This window comes from Cetorhinus maximus, chromosome 35 (assembly GCF_964194155.1).
Source record: "Cetorhinus maximus chromosome 35, sCetMax3.hap1.1, whole genome shotgun sequence".
Lineage (NCBI taxonomy): Eukaryota > Metazoa > Chordata > Chondrichthyes > Lamniformes > Cetorhinidae > Cetorhinus > Cetorhinus maximus.
Genome location: NC_135913.1, coordinates 4,159,765 through 4,175,946, shown reverse-complemented (window position 1 = coordinate 4,175,946; position 16,182 = coordinate 4,159,765). Strand labels below are relative to the sequence as shown.

Sequence of the window (16,182 nt, the reverse complement as noted above, 5' to 3'; positions counted from 1 at the left end):
CATGAAATGTACAAACGTGTGGCTCTCAAAACCATGGGCTTTGACAGCGTGCTGGTCGCTTTAAACTACAAAAAAAAAACGTGATTTCACTGGCACATTAATTAAATGCTGTGATGTGCTGCAACCACAATGGTATGAACATTTGTCATACTCTCAGCACTCCGTTCACTCTTCTACCAATAACTGCCCCCCACCCAGCACCGACTCCACCCCCACCCCGCCCACCTCAACTCAGAGGGAGTGTGCTTCTAGTACTGGCTGATACATCCACTGTATAAACAACCACGCCTGGCCGGAGCACTTACAAGAAGAGCTAATTTATTTGAGAATTTTAGATATTTATATTTTTCAGTCATAATTTTCACCAAATGGACCCAACATTAGTTCACTGAGGGTAACTATCCATTTTTCAAGAATTGACGAAAACATCTGTCAATAGTCTGACAAAGTTAGTAGTCCTCGTGGGCGGCATTGTAATGCTGGTCTGTTCAACAGGAGCAACATTCCAAGAGATGAAAAGCACCATGCAATACGGAATTTATTTTTGCTTCCTCATTTGTCTCATAATTTTGTTTTATGCGTTTCCAGAGTTTCCCCTCATTGATGTGCTCAAACACAGCATCTATGGCTTGGTCGAACACGCCCTCGAAGAAGATGGCGTCCAGCAAAATGCTCAGCGCGAAGGTGGGATTTCTCTTGAACATCAGCTTGTAAACCTGCCTCAAATGCGCCATCTTCTGGTTGCCAAAAGAAGCATCATGCTGTATTCGAGTTGCGTGCTGAACACAGGCGACGCTGTTCTTCCCCTTCCGAGGAAGCCTTCAGTGTTCGCTAGGTTAGCCGTGGTTTGCGCTGTGCATCTTGCACAGGCTGGCCGCCATGAGACCACAGGACTTGCCACCACCAACTTTGCGAACACCTCAAGAAGAGGAGGAGAAGGAGGAGGAGGAGGTTTAGAACCCGGGCATTCATTGCAAAACAGTCCTACACCTTTCCATTTACACATACTGCCCATTAGCGAGACATTTTGGTAACTTTCGTGAAGCAAAGGTCTCACAGAACAACATTTTCGAATCAACTTTATGCGGCGTAGTAGCCAATGTTCCATGCAAAACTCGTCTTAATAACTTTTCACATTATTGCTTAATGCAGGCCTTACATTTTCGTTTCGCTGCCCTGCTTCCCCTATGTACTGCTACCCCAAAGGCTGCCGTATGACTTGCGGAACATTGCGGCAGTTGTTGCATTCACAGAAAGCCAATTTTTAATTCTTTGATGGGATGTGATCGTCGCTAGTAAGGCTAATGTTTGTTGCCCAATCCATAATTGCTTAACAACTGAGTGGGTTGCTAGGCTATTTCAGAAAACATAAAGAATTACAAAATCGTTTTGGGTATGGAGTCAAATATAGACCACATCGGTTAAGATTGGCAAATTTTCCGCCATAAAATACATTAGTGAAGCATTTTTTTAAACGACAACCAATGGTAATTTCGTAGTCACCATCACTGAGAGCGGCGTTCAATTCAATATTTATTAAGCGAATTCAAATCCCAGCAGTTGCCATGGGGCTGTTTGAAACCAGGCATCTAGAACATTAGACTAGGCCTGTGGATTTGCAGGCCAGCGGCATTGCCGCCCCCGCTTGTGGCCCAGCCATAGGCAGACATATCTCGCTATGGACTATTGCAAACTGGGTTGGCTGGTTGAACGTCACGAACTGGGATATTTATGGAGTGAACGTGATAAGAGGAGGAGATGTATCCTTCCCAGAAAGGACACCAGGTTTCTGTTCCACCAAACCATTGCATTCCTTAAGAAAGCTGCTGTCAATTCTGTAGAATTCATGTGATCTTGTAGGAGTTCAATTTTTGGTCTACTATGAAAACCTTGAAATTCTGATACAACACTTGTGGGACCCGTAACCTTGATGACGTAGGTATCAGCCTGTATGACCATTCCTGAGCATTATCACAACAACCTTAGCTTCTGCTGCATCACCCGGTCATAGGCAGGCTCCTGATTGTGCTATCATTGAAGTTGAGTCATCAGCCGGATCGTAATGCTTCATGACGAGTCCACAAGTGGTGCTGTTTATGTGTAATATGGTGGAAAAGGAAAGATAAGCTCCAAGTTAAATACATAATCCTCTGTGCTCCTTGACAACGTCATCCAAACAATCAACCTCCTCTGCGCTTGTCTATCTGCTTAAAAATGTGTAACGTAGACATCTGAATTCTCTGCAGGTGATCTCGTGTAGAACTTCCTCTTGGGGAGTGAATGATAAGCAAGCCTTTCGCTCTGTCTTAGATGAAGGCCGCCAGTCCATGGTGGCTTATCACGTGTAAGCGTAGTCTCTATTATAACCTCCTGTTAACGTAAATTGTCAATATCCAAGATACTGATGCTAATTTCCGTTTTCAGCTGCGATGTTTCTTCCTCATCAAATTCTCCTGCCTCTAGGCTTTCAACCTGCGGCACCCCATCCTAAGCAGGGAGCAGCTCTTGCGATTTTGAAAGCAAAAAAAAACTGGAGCAACGTTGGGGTGAGGGGAAAGGGGGTCGTAAAACGTGAATGATTACGCCATCTGCTGAAAGCAAATCAAAACAGATTGCAGAGTGATTGTGAAGCCGGATGTGAGAAGGCCAACTCCGCTTTCACTTTCTGCCTCTGATGACTGCCTCATTGCCGGTGGCTCTAAATGTTTCTTGCGCTGCCTCCTCTATTGTCTGAGCGCGCCGTGCACTCGCCATTAATCCGCTGGTTAGTTCTTGCTCTTTCCGAATATGGGTTACCTTGTGCTTGAAGCGATGATAAAGTGTATCAGTGAATTGAAGCCTTGTATTTGGGTTATGCAACTTCAGCAGTTAAACTTCTAGCAGTGTGTGAAAGCAGTGGCATTTGAGTTTTTAGCTTGCATGATTGGAAAACTGGGCCTCAATGCCCAAGGCTGCAGGGGCTGCTTCAAAGACTTCCTGAGGACGCAACTGTTGCCACAACGTTCTGCAAGTCATAAGGCAGCCTCTGGGAATGCAATACACAGGGGAAACAGAAAAGTTAGAGGAACCCTTGAGGCCTTCATCACTCGGGAATGAACATAATTGATAAAAAATCGATAGCCGAATGAATCGCATGTATAAGTCGAAGTTGACAGGGTATTTTTGAAGGGCGGGCATCGGAATGTGGTGCATTGACCCATGTGGAAAACTAATGGTTAGCCAAGGCATGTAGAATGCATAAGACTAGCAATTTTCTTGTGATACTGAATTGAAGCACCGGGCCAAGATAGCTGGCAGTGACCGCAATGTCCCAGTGTCTTCTTAATAACTCCTTGGGAGAAGTATCTCTTTGCCCTCAGCAGAAGTGTTGCATTATGGAGCCGCAAAGCGATGGGGTATGCTATTTGGCCGACTGCCCAATTTTGTAGGTCATTCCTTTGCTTTGACTCCTCATTTACAATCCCCATTACTTGTTGCGGCATGTTATACAACAAATGTAAGAATATGCTTCTTTTTAAGTAGTGCAGACTTACGTCAGGTAATAACTTCACAGGAACTTTAGCCCCTTGGTGGGCCCTACAACCACTCCACTGCGCATGTAGATCTAAGCTGAACGCCACACCCATTATACTTCGCAGCATGCACAGACCTTGGATGGGGTTGTGTTAATAGCGCATCAAGTTCCCGCTGCCTGATATCCGGGGTTATGCAATTTTTCCTCCTAAGTGATGCACAGGAGCGAGATAAGGCACAGTCAGCATTTACAGGGTTTCATTACTTTCCTCTTGTTATTGTTTCCGACAGTGTGTTGGTTAACTTCCTTTGTTGAATTATTTTTGGGACATGGGAGAAGAATAATAGCAATCCTCAGGAAGAGATAGGCTGATGAAATGGGCAGATGTGTGGTAGAAGTAAGGTGATGCAGGAAAATGTGAAGCGAGACTGTTCGCAAGCATATTAAGGCAAATTAATAGTAAGGGATTACTGCAATTTTGGAGAACGTATTGGTAAAAAAAAGTGTCTGTGGAATAGAGTCGTTAAAGTAGCAGAACATGTTGATAAGATTATTAAAAATACATTTGGTGCCCTTGACAGAACGGACATTTAGATGCGAGCATATGAATTAGGAACAGGAGTGGGGCATTTGGCCTCTCAAGAGTGCTCCTCCATTGAGTGAGACGATGGCTTATATGAATGTGACATCAAGTAACCTCCCTTCTAACCCCGTATACCTTTTGGCTCCCTTGTCAATAAAGAATCTGTCTAACCCATTCTTAAAACAAAAAATATTCAATGACTCTGCCACCGACGGTCACTCGGGAGGAGTGTCACAGAGTCACTACTTTCCCAGAGAGAGAGAGAGAGAAAAAAAATCTCCTTACCTCCATCTCAATTGGGATGCTGCTATTTTTTAAACTGTGACCCCAATTCTATTCTTAACCAGAATGTAAAAATGCAGCAATGGCATATTTACTCCAGACTGACTTTCGAAACTTTTTTGCTTCTTTGTTTCAGCATGTAATTCCAAACGCTCCAATCGAATTTAAAAGAACCCGAGCCTTTATCCGCCGACTATTGATGAAACCGTAAATTGGCTGCTGATGTTAGAAGTCAGGATCAGATTGTTTACTAAATAAGGCGTCTTAACAAACTCAGCCACAACATCAAGCTCCAGAAATAAGCGCCTAGTCGGAGACTTGAACCCTGGAGCCCAGATTAAAAGGCCGATGCTTCAGCGACCGAGCTATCGGAATATGGAACACGCATCCGAAAACATGGTACTAAGCGTTTATATATCATTAGCTAGGCCATAGCTGGAATATTGCGTGCAATTCTAGGTCATGTCACAGTGCGAATGATGCCACTGCTTTATAATAGCATGTTTATGCGATTTATTATTCGAGTGTGTAGCTATAAATGCCAAAATGTCAACTTCTTATGGAAAATATACACTGAATGCAAACGCCTGCACGCTCGGAATAAAGTTGAAATGCATGTGTTGGAAATCTAATGCTGAGGCTTGGACGATAACATCCAATAGACATACCGGGGCTATGGCTGGCACATCCACATAAAGACCTTTGAACGATAGAACATTCCTCCGCCGATCAGGTCAGAACAGGAAAGGCCAACAACAGTGATATTCCATGGTCATGCACAATATGCGAAATCTAATTCGATTGTTTGTTATGAACATACTACATCATATCCAACTCGCCACTCCCAGCTCAAAAGTTCTGATGAAGAAATCTAATTACTATTTTTCGTTATTACTTTCAGTTGTGGGTGCCTGTCTAAATCCAAACAACGCTGTTCAGTCGTTAAGGGAAGATCCAAATCGCTCACTGGTTGTCGTCATACATAGCACAAAGGCAGATGGCTGTGGTTGTTGGAAGTTAATCATCTCAGTCCAGGAGATCGCTGCAATAATTCATCATGGTAGTGTCCTTGGCCCAAGGATCTTCAGTTGCTTTTATAAGGATCTTTTTTCGACCAGAAGGCCAGCTGTGGGGACGTTTGCTGATGATTGCATGAAGTTCAGCGCCATTCGCAAAATTTGGAAATGTTGCCCTATTTTTCTTGATCGGCCAGTGCAAAAATGAGGTTACCCAATAAGTGAATTCGTTAATTATTTAACCGGCAAAACAGGATTTTCTCCTTCGGTGAGCTCGACGTGCCAATGGAGAAATTTGCATACGTCAGTCCATGAAAATCCGTCCATCACAATTATTAAACAGAAAATAAAAAAAAAGCTTCAATATGTTTTGCCCAGGCAGAGCGATCCCTGATGGGAATATGCCACCCCAAAACTGCAGTGCGGTTCTGGGGCGTCATAGGAATCAATGACATTTTAACTCATATGTTGTACGGTAAAAAAAAAATACACACTGGCATTGTGCTGATGGCTGGTAATGATTCAAATGCACCAGTCCTTTTGGTGCAGAGAAAATAAGCTTATTGGTGATTATCTGCAATGACAGGTTTGGTGGCAGCACTGTAGTAATTTGTATAGTATTACCTTTGCTCTCATACTGGTGATCAAACAACTCCAAAAATCCTGACGTGGATTTTAAAGTAACATTACTGTTGTTCACTCTATTCTAATGGTTATCCATCTCAATTATAACTGGTGGTAATGACACTTAACATTAATTGTGGCTAATAAACTCCAAACTTGTTTTTGTCGAATATGTTCCTGCATTAACAATGGTGATTCAATACTAACAAATTGTGCTGACTCTAATTTTCTATAGCTGATGGTGACCTTATTACAACACAGTTTCTGTTGTATTAAGGTAAAAACTGCTGGCCTAACTTTACTGAGGACAAACGGAATCAAACGTTCTTGCTGTGTCAGTAGTTCTGGTGTAATAGATTTTTATTAAAGTGTCAATTTTCAGCCACATTTATGTAATTGTCATAATAACTAACAACGCCTCAGAAACCATTTTGATGATGGCAAATGGTTAAAAAGTCAATTTCGTATTAACTGCATGAATTATTCAAATTACTGAATCAAATTTCAGAATTGTTTCTTGCTGTTACGAAGTTAATTTAATTGAATCTTAATCACATTAGCCACCTGGCCTCAGTATCTCAGACAAGATTACAAAATAAAAGCTTTTGCAGGTTTTCTCATCTGAACTGGAACCAAGTCATGAAATAAATAATTGTACGAGCATTGGGCATTAATTAAGTTACAACTAATGAATCGATATTCATATTAGTAAACTCCATTTTCATTTAAAGCTGTTTAAGTTTAATTGTTGTAATCTTTATGCTTGTGTGCGAAAGTGCAGTTTCACATCAACACTTCGAGCGGTGATGCTTTCAAATCCATGATAAGATTCCATCAGAGATTTATGTCGTGACTTCGCAGAGTTCCGACTTTTGAATAGAGAAATTGTTCTGATTCGGATACGAAAACCTGCGAAAGCAATTCAGTTGTAATCTAATCTGAGATACTGAGGCCAGGTGGCTAATGTGATTAAGATTCAATTAAATAAGCTTAGTAACAGTAAAAAAAAACAATTATTAAATTTGAAAGAAAAAACTCGCTCTGTCGTAGAGTGATAGTTATTTATGGCTTATAAGCTGATGTTCTTTGGGCTTCCGTTGTTATACGAGTACTGAAGAGTCCTTATGGAAGAATCAGGTATGCAGCTCAACAAGTGGAATCGTGTCCAAGATAGAGTTGTGACAGCGTTGCACTTCAACGGACTCATCACGTGGTTGAAGTTGTAAAAGTTATTCTCCTGCTTTCATAAGAATAACGTTGTTTTCTCTTGAGCAAACTTTCTAAAATTTACTATCCAAAGAATCGTGTCTTGCCTTAATTGGTTAAGTGTTTTACGTACCATAGAAAATTTATTAAGTCACTCGAAACTTGCAAGTAAATTGGCGGAAATTAAGTTAGTTTCAGTGAATAAAAATCAAATAACAAACTGGTGGTAACTCACACTACGATTAGTTGTTAGTCCTTTGCTAGAATTCCCGGTGGATATCCATCTCAAACATTTCACATTTCACGTGACGATAATAATCGAAATTACTGTTGATAACCTAAGACTAACTTGCTGCCTGGCCATATTACCCTAACAACAGTTCAGATGATATAACTGACATTTTTTTCGTTCTGACCCTACTTTCATATGAATTGTCATCAGTGAACGGTAATGCTATTAATGATACTCCTACTATCAGGATATCACGAAGTGATTCATCTCTACCAAACGTGAATGGGGATGGGGTGGAGGGGGGAGGGGGGGGGGGTGGGGGGCACATGGAGGGGGAAATAGGGGAGGGAGGGAGGGGGAGAGAGGTCTGAAGGAAGGAAGGAAGGAAGGAAGGAAGTAAGGAAGGAAGTAAGGAAGGAAGACAAAATGAAAGGAAGAAACGCAGCAATAAAAAAAAACATTATTCCTGCCATTCAGTGATCTATGGCTAGGACAACTACCTCAGTGTATCCACTGTTCCCTACATAAAATTATGTTTAATATGTTCTCATTTGCAACTTGGCATATCATTCAGATGTGAAAACCTTGCTAACGTTGTCGAGCTACACAATTAACCAGCTGAGTGGGTGTATCAGTTCTTAATGTTACAAACTGGAAACATCAATGGAATAATTCGTGGAGGCACTTAGTTAGTCGTCCTGAGACACAAACGTACTTAATGAAACTGGTGATCACGTATGTTGTTTATATTGCAATCATAAGGTGTTGAACCAATCACTAGAATGATCGTTTAAATTGGCAGTATTCTGTGAAATAGCTGTCACCTAAAGTGTTGTGGCTTAAATTCAATGCTCGTCTTTAGAAAGACATCGTGGATATTGAAATGCACTATTTTGTCACGAACAATGACGCACAACAGGACTTTCTGCCTGGCCTGGCATTTAGCAGCGGGAAATTATATACGGCGTCATTATATTGAGCCGTATCACAGTCACTCCACGAACAGCTGCGGAATCCGTCCTTTTTGCGAATGGTTCCCAGAAGATTTTTAACTCTCGTGCGTTCGTAAAACGCAATTTCTGAAGGGCAAAGTTCAAGGATGAACTGAAAAGGCCATAAACACAAAAAATAAGGGAGATGTTTAGTCATTAGGAGGCATTGGGGAGGATAGAGATTTCTTATGCGATAATGGCACTTCAGAACAATAACTGACAGATTTTTTAAGGCAATTATGTCAGATTGTTTTCGTGCGCATATGTGAATTCTATTTACACCTTTGACCCATTCAGCAGTTATAGCCGCGAATGAACTATTATCACAAACAAGGCAGAACGGAATATTAGGATATTACTTGTCTCTGAAGCTTCTTGCACTTGGAATGCGAAATGGCTTATTGGCTGGTTAACCCATTCGTTGATTCTAATGTCTTACTTCCGTGTTTCAATTCCCGCCCAACTTTAATTATTTTCCCCTTCACTTCCCCAATGTGCCGCCAGGCTGACTACAAGATTTTTAGCATTCTTACACTTCCCTCGATCAGCTGTCCTTCAGGAAATGGCCCATTTCTATTTTACTTTACTGTCATGCTGTGGTGTATTCATAAACGTTGGCCTTGCACAGACAAGGGCCTAAGACCTAGCTACGAGTGACCTACGGACACCAGTCTGCTGGAAGATGCTATAAAATTTAAATTGCTAAGAGCTCGACATTTTGCGAAACCATGAAGAGTACATGTGCAATGCGGTAACTTACTTAATGTTCTACCATCTCGAAATGAGTGTACAATCTGTAGTGAAATTAATTACGTAGGTGATGTGGCATAGTTGAAAACTCATGACACTATGCTCTGCAAAAGGATATGTTGGTGACCAGTGAAATAACAGTATGGAATATAAATGTCCTTATTTTATTGTCGGTCAATGGCCACTATAGGCTGTAGCAGGGAGCGAACATGCAATGGTAGTTCATTGTACTCTGCTGTTTCACTGAATGTGTAAGTACAAAGAACATTTCCTAATGAATACATGTTGCGTTTTCATGGTTTCTCAATTATTAATTATTTTAGGATATTAGCAACCTGGCAGATAATAATAATTGTAACGATACACCCCGACCGTTTTCGACATCTTGTTGGGAAATTGAGATCGGAAAGCCAGAATAATGTGGAATATCTCTGCTACAATTCAGAATAACCATCTTAAGCTGAAAGAAATATTGATGGACATGGCGGAGAAGGCAACGTGATACTCCCTGCATAATTCATAAGCTATTTCAGCCATATCATTTTTCAGCCAAATTTTGTTAAACTGGATATATGAGCTATGTAGCCCGAAGCTGAAAATAAATACATAAACACATATGCTAATCGGTTAAAATTGCGGTTTGAGTCAACTTTCAGTGATTTTAATTCAACAGTTGCAAACTTTCTAAGAGGTAGTAGTCCAAATATAACTTTTTAATGATCTTATCGACTGCCAATTTATTAAACGTCAATTGATATTTTGCGAGCAGGTGTTTTAACTAATAGGCAAAATCAGTCCGCTGCAGTCTCAAACACCATAATATTGAAATGCAAAGCAGGATGATGGGGATCAGTTAAATAAAATCTTCCAAATCTATAATCCACTTCCAGAAAACTCGATGACACGGAAAATACGAACTCTAAGTAAACGCATCAAATAGGTGCATTTTAAGGTGAATAATATATTTTGACGCAATTTGTGAATGCTGATTAATAACAGTGGAGTCGTCAACCTATTATTGCCTATATCACTAAGTATTTTTCATCTTTCCACTGTTTGGCCGAGCAATCTGTGGGAATGTGTTGTCGACATTTATGCATTGATACATCATGCTTATTTTCAAAATACCGGTGTCCAAATTCTCTGGAATTATTCAATGATTCAACTTGAAATAATTTATTTCGTAGCAACTTTTCTTCTAGCAATTTATTGGAAAATAGCCAGGCTGTAAGTTGCATATCATCTTTGAAATTCAATTTTATTGAAATCAATTTATTGCAAAATCCGAATCTTTTGTTTAGGTTATTCTCAAGGCCAGCTTGTGGGCCTCCAAATGGATTTCCCGGAGTATTTACTGTACAACCCAAATAATTGGTGTCAAAATCCAAGAGTTGCTTTCTGCTCAAAACCTCACCTTCCTGCCAACGCACCAGAAATCCGGTACATTGTCATGGCCCACAGACGCTATTGTGTGCAATACATTCAGTCTAACTTAGCATCATGTGGAGTGAATCGAACGGGCTGAATGCTGGCGTGGGTGATGGCGCGGACCGCTTTAGAAGACCAAGATGGCTCAGTTACTAGGTACTTCTGGATGAACATAGTTGAAAGTACATTTTCGCGTAATCAGGACTCCTTCACCGCTGATCAGGCAAACGTATGTGAAGTTTTTTCTCCGATTAGGTGTTTCATTTTCCAACATCCCATTCATGCAAATTTAGCCTGAGAGCAGAACCATTATCTGAAACATTGATTGAGGAATGGACTATCTTTGTTCATAGCATGCACCTGCTGTGTTTGGCGTTCACGTGTTGCCGCTTCAATGCTGGATTACGCAAATGTAGAGATCGATATCTAGTATTTCTATCAGAATGGATAATATAATGACAACACTGAATGGTTATCTGTCACTGTTTTCGAGAAGAGTACTACTTGTAATTTCCAAAACTTTCAAGAGGAAACTTGCTCTTAAGTAAACGTACGAGAAATCTAATTATCGTTCAAATGATTCCCTGATATTTCAGGCACACGCTGTCCATGAAGCTAATTTGTTTTATGTTTTGGTGTCAAGGAACCAAAGCATGAATAACTAATGATTGTTTAATTCATCACAAATGTTGAAAGATATTTGTAAAATTGAATATTAACTTTCACAGTCGCTAAATGTTTTTCTCCTGAATCGGAAATGATGTGCCAACAACATTATTGAGTTCTTTGTTTCTGCTTTCCCAAGTGATAAGCACAAATGAGCTGTCAGAAAAAGGACTGAACATCTGAGGGCCCGAATGACTGGAGGGAATTAATTGCTTCGGGAGTGCATTTTGGATAATAATTACACTAACGTAATGATTATTGTTTCGCGGCGAGAGCGCCGATTGTTGGGAAACAATTTCAAGGCCCTGGGGAAAGAGCATCAAGACATGCAAAGGAAATTAAAAAAAAACTCAAGAATGAGGTTGAAGAATCAGGGCTTCGGAAATTATTCTGATGCTTTTGCTGCAAAAAAAAGTTTAGGACAATAGTGGTAATTGGAACCGCAGGGTCTGGGAAGTGCAATTATATAAATTACATTCTGTGACTGGGCCAGATGGAAAAAAAATAGCAATGTTTAAATTTGCGTTTTTTAAAAATTAATTCTTAATACTAAGTTTAACAAAGGTCAGAATTAGCCGAAGGACCTTGACTCTCGATTCGTGCCCTTACTTTGGTTATGTGTTGGAACATATATGCAACGAACCAGGATACCTGTTGTTTATATTTGAAACTGAGACCAGTTTGAACAAGTCATAGATTTCGATTATGTTGAGAGAAGCAACCACCCCGCCCAATCAATATTTCCATCCTGAATGCTGTTGCGAACTGTCGCTGCCTCGGCGAAGGGTAGTTGGTCAGAGGCTGTCCACTGCTGATAACGAGCCGACTGTGGAAATCAGCAAAGGCAGACGTATATCTAAATATCGAAATTTTGGCTTTCAGCCCTGAGAATTCATAACCATTTTTCGCCGCTATTTTGGAGATGAACACGTTGAAACCGATGTAACTGACCACACTGATCAGCGTGAGTTATTGTATCCCTTGTGCTACAACCCGCTTTACGACTCAGTCTTTTGTGCGTTCTTAGCACACCTGCAGAAAGGGATGGAGATTAGATCATTGTTCTGCACACCAGGTTTGTGGGTTTTCACTGCTTGGCTCATAAAACATTTAGAGATTCTTGGTTATGACGTAGAAAACTGCCACAATGTTCTGCTGAAACGAGTTAGCCTACAATGGAATTAGCAACAAAACCAATGCCTTTTAAGGCAGAACATTTCGATCTCTATTGACACAAGCATTCCAGATTCTTCTTTGCCTTTATGATGGAGATTCGAGACAACTCTATGGGCACCGTTGTCTCTACTTTCGCAAACTCGCTTATGCAAGATCGGAGCTGCAATTATGAAAGCTTTGAATAAAAGAGGTGATGGACGGCGACTGTTGCTCAATGATTTGTCTACGTGATAGCTTCACTGCTTCCTATCGTCGAGACTTTCAACTGATCAGTTGGAATGCAAATTGGGTAAATTTCCTTTTGAAACTTCACGTGTGTTGGTTTGGCTCAAGGAATATGTCAAGACGCATTTAAAGGGTGTGATGGTAGGCAAATTCAAAGGATATTTTTGCACATTTTGCATTGTTATATTGAATTCGGAGTCTTAAAACTGATGATTGATACGTTAACACCTATACAAACATTGAAATGCACAATGTACCCCCTTCATTCCTCCCACTGCGCCTTTCTGACAATTACATTGATGACGGTTGAACGGAAGGAAAAGCTGAATCTCGATGCCTGCGGCATGCAGGAAACAATTATCTCTCAGCTGAAAAATGTGCTGCAGAAATGTAAAATATTCAGGTGGTTACTGAAGTAGTTAAACAGTATTATAAGTAACTGTTTAATTAGTTGTGGAAAATAGAATATACATTCTCAAACAAAAGAAGGAAAAAAACACTGAACAACTTCAAACATTGCACTCCACGCGTCTCTATGTTCACTAATCATGCCCGGCATCTAATGGACTATTTTGTTATTACTGAAAGTGTGGTGATTCTCAGATTGGATACCTAATGACAATATGCTTTTGTTTAGAATACTTGGGTCTCCGAGGTGGTACTCCCGTTCCCTCAATCACCAAGTATTAGATCCGTGTTGGGAAAAACTTTTCACAGAACTTTACAAGAGAGAAGGCCATTCTGTCTATTATCCAACTGTCAAAACTTCTTGAAAGCTGAGTAAATATATGACTCCCTCGTCCTTTCCCCACACCCTTGAAATTTCCCACGTTTATGTGGTTATCCAATTTCTCTTTAACAATAAATAATGGACCATTTTCCCCACAGGGCAAAAAAAAATACTGCGTCAAATAAATTCCACTCACCTTGCTCCCAGCTCCATCACCTGCTTTAATGGACTGTTTTTAGAGTTCCTGCTGCAATGGGCGAACTGTCATTTAAAAGCAGCGATTGAAAACCGTTTCCTATTCAGGGATCAGAATACAATACCTGTAAATTAGATGCTGGGGTCAAAGGTGGTAACCGAGCCAACATGGGTTTAGTTTTGTGGTTCCTCAAAACCTAGCACTTTTGTTAAGCTATCATCAAAGGTCACGGCTGGGGCTGGGCGGGGAAAGGACTGCTTGTGATTGGATGAAGGGGACAAAATAAGGTGGAACGTCACTCCATACATTCTGATGCAGATACAAATGATGAGTTAAACTTCCCATCAGTGGATTCCACAATACATGCCTTAGATATTTCTAAATGTTTCGTGCATTTGTGAATCTCAATGCAGAAAATAAAATGTTATCTGAAAATTGAGGCACCTCGCGGCTACGATCGCAAATTCAAAGCTGATTTCCTCCTTTTGGTAAAAGAAAACTTCGTGTGAGAGACATTTGTAATAGATCACTCTTTGATATGGACAGTGTGTTTACACCAGTAAGTCCCAGAACAACTCCAATGACATCTTGCATTGCCCACTTAGTTATAATAGTTAATTAGGTGGGGGTACCAACAGTATGACTATCGTTCCCTTTTCCAGCTCCATCAGTATACATTGAAACTGAGGGCATAGAGATGACTTTCCATAGCTTTTCAGTTAGGCTCTCACTTTTAATCAACCCTTCGAGGAATATAAACGGAGATTACATAAAGTGGAGACATCTTTAATCTACAGGATTCGATTAAAATATTGACTTCAGAACTTCTCAAACATCCTGTCCAGCGACAGTGCATTGTTGAGCTATAGCAGGAGAACGGGAGGGAAGGGATATAAGAATTAATACCTTGCCGTCTACTCTCCTGCACATTAAATGCAATTCATTCACAATTTATGCTAAATATTTACTTCGGGCATTGCAGCGTTTAAGTTTTAAACAATTTTTCGTTATAGTGATCACAGATTTTGTCGCATTTAAGCAGTTTGATGCGAATAACTGAACTGAACGTCAATTACAGGCCTTATAATCATGTCTTGGATGTCCAACTTGACCAATTTAAATATAAAACACAATAACAAAGACTCCCTTACTGATACATGACTGTCTATTACTGATTGATTGTGTGTACTTAAGTCTACGCTTAATGTAAAGAAACTGGTAGTTTCTGGAATGAAACGGCTCGCTACAGTTCTGAAGAAATCTGACTGTAAAATACAAAGATTGGAGTGCGTAATGTCGCTCAAATATCAAAGAACATAAAGGTCGATGTTTTTGCCCATAAGATGTTTAATTCGTCTTAATGTTAATAATGATCAGGCGTGATCACTTTCAAACTACTTTAAAAGAATAATGCCCAGAAAGGCATTATTTCATGAATAGAAGCACATTTCATGCATAGATTTTGCTCCAAAAGTTGGACGTTCGAGTGTAGATATTTCCATGTTGTATGAAGCACATTGCGTTCTTGTATGGGCGTGGGCTTCTGTATGTGATTTGCTAATCTATGTGAATGTTTTCAGCATTGCACGTTGAAATCTAACCATCTCACAGATGACTGTACGGGAAGTCTGGACTGCGCCGTCAGAAAAAACAGTTCACTTAGGAGCTGAACCCGAGTAACTATGATCGGGTTAGCGGAAAAGCCAATAGGCTGATTGATCCATCTGTCCCTGCATTGCTGCGTTTTATAAAGAGCAACACGAATCTGAAGAAAAACAGGTCTGTTCCTTTGTCAATTAATTATATATTATATTATCGTTCAAGAAATCATAGTTTATAAGAATGTCCGTTATTACGGATCTGTTGTGGGGAAAACAATGCATTATTTGAGAAGAATTGTTCTACCTCACAAGAGTAAACGCATTTGTTGTGAATAAATTAGATTTTACAGCCTGCACAGAGAACAGAGGAAACTTCAAAAAATAATGTGTTGCGTGTTTCCCACCTTTCACCACCCGGTTGTTGCATAATCAGCTCTCTGCAGAAGGGCAAAACAACCAGCAGTCGACCCAATTTGATTGTAGTTAAATAATGTAGGATTGTTTGTAGTGTTTCATTTAATTTGGGTGCATATTGACGTCCCATTATCAACGATATTGACAGTCGAAAAGGCACTTGCTGTGATCACAGATTCGCTGGAAACCGGAAGCTGTGGCTTTCTTCATAAGGCCGCAGAGGCGCGCTTTAAAGGAATATGGATCATTACTCCGTGAATTGGGAAAATTGACAAAAACTGACATAGATTCTTACGTGTTTTGTGCTGCTGCGTATATAAACAGGTTTAAAACTGATCGGCTAATTAAATTTATAATGCAGCTCCAATTTTTGCAACAGAGTGAGCTGTTTGATCTTTCAGATTGTGCCACATTTAAAAAAAAAATGATTGGAGATATTTATTACATGCCGTCATTAAAAGGTGTATGGTTGTTGCACGGTGCATTGAATTTTGCAGGTTCCCCCCATTTAATAAATCAGTAGTTCCGAATAAATTAACAAAAAGGA

The 16,182-nt window shown here is 40.2% G+C and overlaps 1 pseudogene; it reads right to left on the bottom strand.

Moving 5' to 3' along the window:
- Nucleotides 1–452: 452 nt before the first annotated feature.
- LOC144672006 (cytochrome b-c1 complex subunit 9 pseudogene) lies at nt 453–749 on the bottom strand (annotated as a pseudogene).
- Between the last annotated feature and the right edge of the window lie 15,433 nt (nt 750–16,182).